The following is a 4,258-nucleotide window of genomic DNA, read 5'->3' on the forward strand; positions in this document are numbered from 1 at the left end:
CTGGCACCGACCGGGGCGGTTAAGGAGCAGGCTGACAGCACAGGCGCTAACTCCTTTTGGAAGTACAGTGCAGTCTGTGTAGAGCACGAGCAGTGTGTGGGCTGGGGCTGCCAGGAAGTGGGTTACTCTAACTGCCAGCTTCCAGACACTTAGCTTATTTTTGAAAAACTGTGATAGGGAGCTTTGAAATGTTGGTTTGGGTGTTAATAACTTCTTTCAACTTAAATTAGCCCTGAATAAACACTAACAGTGTGACAGTAAGGGAGAAAAATAATACGCATAAATACAGCCTCCCTTTCAGAAACTACTTCATCAAGAGAAATACCTCATGACTGACAGCATCATTGCTTAGATCCATGTAGCAAAGTACAGCTGCTGCTCCAAACCAGTACAGAACTGGGGGGGGGGGGACATGCAGACTCAGTATGACAGCTAAGTAATGGTTTCAAGTCCGCTCTCAGACACATTTTCTTAACTAAAACCATCTTCTGTCTTGGTTCCCATTTTCTTCCAATTTCTTTTACACTTCCCCTGGCAGGGTTTTTTCTCTAGGACTGGGAGCAGGGGGAAGGTGCTTGAAGTTAATGAGAAGAAAACAGTAAACTCTCTAAAAGTTTTGAACTTCAGTTGAGTTTTAGCTGCCAAAAATGGTATTCTTAGCCTAAGCCTGCCCTCAACCATTCCCGCTCCTCCAGAGGGTCAGCAAGCCCTCCCCCATGGCCGGGCCCACACCCGAGCTGCCCGCTCGCTCGCCCCTCTGGTTGCCTCGGTCCGGGCCGCCGCTGCTCCGCAGGCGGTCTCCTCGGCCAGGGCCTGCCGCCACACGCAGCCGCTCCGGGCTGCTGCCCGACACACTGTGGCAGGGCACGCGGGGCACTCGGAGGTTTTCCCGGCTGCTGCTCTTCCATCTACTTGAGACTGCGGTTGCCCATTTTCCTCTGCTGGCAGCCGGTAGCGAGGGAGTCGCCCTGCCTCACAGCCTAGCTGTGAGCCAGGCAGGTTTGGGGAGGTGAAATTATTTTCTCCTTTTATTAAGGGAAAAGGCATTCTTTTTCCTGTATGTTGGTAATATGTGGGGTAATATGCTCATTGAGGACTCAAATATTAACGTATTTACTATATGAAACAGAAATAATGTATCTGCTCTGAATGATGCGGCACAAACTGCAAATGACCCTCCAGGATTGCAACTGGTTGATAGAATCGGTAAATTAATCCAAAGCTAAATATTAACACTGCACTTCTTTTAGTAGTGTTTTCTGCTTAATTACTATCTCCCATAGTGTTATCTTATCATCATAACAGCTAATTACAGCTGCCAAATTGCAAAATTCTCCTTCACTTCTAAGAGACTTTGGGAACAAATCTCAGTGTTTGCTAGGAAATGAAAGAGAAGGATGTCGCTGCACGAGAATCATGTTGCTGGTTTCATTGTTAGTCAGACAGAAGAGATGGGAAGTCCTGTGATGTGACTTGGCATCTGGCATCTCCTTTTCCTGTTAAAAAAAAAATGTAATTTGAAAACAAGTGATGCTGAACATGCTGGATTGAGTAAGGTTGCATTCTGCTGTTGACTTAACTCTGAGGCCTTGCTCACAGAAGAAGGTTACAGATATTAAAATTCAATTTAAATAAAAATAAAGTATTATCCAATCTAGTTAAATTAGTGGAAATCACTTCATAGATACTTATTTCATTACTACAGATCGTCTCACTGCACTTCAGCTATTACAGATACTCATGGTTACACATTAAAAGCTGCCTCAGGCTTGTTTCAAAAATGAATTTCAGTATGATTTGGGCTGCTTGAAAATTTTACTTATTCTAAGTTATAGATGTCCACATACTTTTTTGTACTGCTCTAATTGCTCAAAACTTACAATTTGAATGAGTGTGAACAGCTTGTTACTGATTACAATCAGAATTGTTACTGTTGGAGCTCCAACACACCAAATTAGAGCATTAGACCTCCATCACACACAGATTCTTCCTTCTGAAGAAGTAAAGCCCCCAAGTACTTCTGCGTGAAAACTTTACAAATGTCTCCACTCTTCAGTCTGTAGTAGGAGTGGCTGTTGCATAACCAGGCACCTTTCATTCCTGTAGTTTCCCCTCTTTCTGCAGTCTCCTCCACAGTTGCTTGCCTCCTTTTCAGTAACATCATTTCATCTTGTTGAGAGTGTTAGTCATGCTAATTGGTTCTTCTTTGGTTCTAACTTTTTTTTTCTTTCCTCTTATCATTAAAACTGAATGTATTGGATCTAATGGGGGCTAGAAGAGCAGTGAGTAGTTCATTCCTTACTGTCCTTGCAGTGGTCACAGCATTTTAATTCTGGATTCACTTCTCCCCTTGTTCTTTCATTTAAAAACCAGGATTTAAACACCTCTTTCACCACTTAAATACCGATGATGGGAATGATGAGGCAAATTCAGCCTAGGTCATTTCAGCATAAATCGGTCTCTGCTTATGCTAAAGGCACTACTGCAGATTTACAATGGCATCAAAGAACTTGGCTTTACATTGTTTCACACACTTCCCAGACTCCTCTTTTTTATTAATAGCAGCTGATCTTTTGCAGTCTTCCCTCAATGTATTGTAAGACTGGTATGGACTTTATAAAAGACAAAAAAGCCTTTTAATTACATAGTATACAGCCTATCATAAGAAACAAAAATGCCTTTGTCTTATAAACTCTCCCTGTTCGCATATTTGCCTTATGGAAGCGGAGGTCAAATGTACATTTGATTTATAGGTAGACTTTCCTCCCAGAGCCTGCCTGAATTGTTTACAAAGGCAAGTCCCTCTCTTAAAAGTAGAAATCATGTTTAAGGCTGAGTTGCAGCCAAAGCTTACAAGACCAAGGTAATTGGGGAGCTCTGTTTCCCTTTCTTGCTTAGCAGGCCTTGCAGGACCCATGCAGGGCAACAGCTGCCTGCCCACTGCCACAGCCAGGAGCTGTTACAGAATGAGGGTCAGATCATCATGGAGTTCAGAGCTGAATGCAGGGAGCAAATGAGTACTTGTTTGATAAATGTCTTCTGCCACTAGCAAATAGTTAAATAACTTACCCAATGGCAGTCTTAAACAGCCCTTGTCAAACAAAAACATAGGACATAGGAGCGAACAAAGCATTTTCCCCAGTTGCAGTATGTATACAGAAGATTTGTACTTTACCAAAGATGGCAGGAAAGAGGAAATACACTAGCAGGTCTGACTAAAGTAACAGGCATATCAGAGTAGGTCCAGTATCAGGCAAAGGTCTGAAAAAGATCTAAAAGTGCAACATAGAATGATCAAAGATCAACGTAATTCAACTATGACACACCCGATGATAGGATCATAAATTGGGAAGTGAGCAAACTGTGTCTTTCTCCAGTATTAATAAATATTGTGTATGTTCCTTAAACTTCAAAGAATTTCCTCCCAAACCTTGAAGAATCCTTTATGCAGGATCCAGAGCACCTGGAAAATTTTGAAATTGAAGGGAAACATATAAGTGTAAATTATTTCCCTTATTAATGGCTTTGCTATTCATGATCTCTCACCTCATATCCACTGTACTTAATTTCCATAAGCACCATTAGATTTTTTGGCAGAAAAAAACCATGAAGAAAAAGGACAGCAGCATAAAGTAGGAGATGTGGAGGAAATGGGGTAACTTTCAAAAACGCTTCAGTAGGAGCTTTAAGCTTTTCTACCTCACATCCAGAAAGCGTATTAAAATGTAGGAAAAGTAGTGAATAAATACATAATGTGCTAATTTTGCTCCTCACCTGCAGTGAGACCTTTAAACTCTTCTACCTTATATCCCAAAAGCATATTAAAATGTAGGGAAAATTATAATAATATAGTTATATTATATTATTAAAAATATATATCTAAATATCTATATATAGCTATTTAGATATCTCTCTCCATATATATATATATCTAAATATATATATATCTAACTATATACTGTTTTAATTTTTCTCCTCATCATATATCCTATCTTCTATTGGGCCAGAAAGAAGTCTGAAGCTAAATGATAAGCTTCATTCATAGTGCCAAGATCCTAATGAGCTGCATTCCCAGCTTGCTGAATGAGAACAAGATTCCTTTCGCATAGAAAATACCGGAGAGTGGAGAGCAGAGCAAGGAAGATGTGACGCTCAATTCATCCCGCCAACAGTGGCAGAAAGATTGCATGAGCTGTAGTGCTGGCAGAGGAATCAGAAGGCAGTGGAAAAAGCAACTTTGTTTCACTCACAAAAGAGG

The sequence above is a fragment of the Rhea pennata genome, chromosome 15 (assembly GCF_028389875.1).
Source record: "Rhea pennata isolate bPtePen1 chromosome 15, bPtePen1.pri, whole genome shotgun sequence".
NCBI lineage: Eukaryota > Metazoa > Chordata > Aves > Rheiformes > Rheidae > Rhea > Rhea pennata.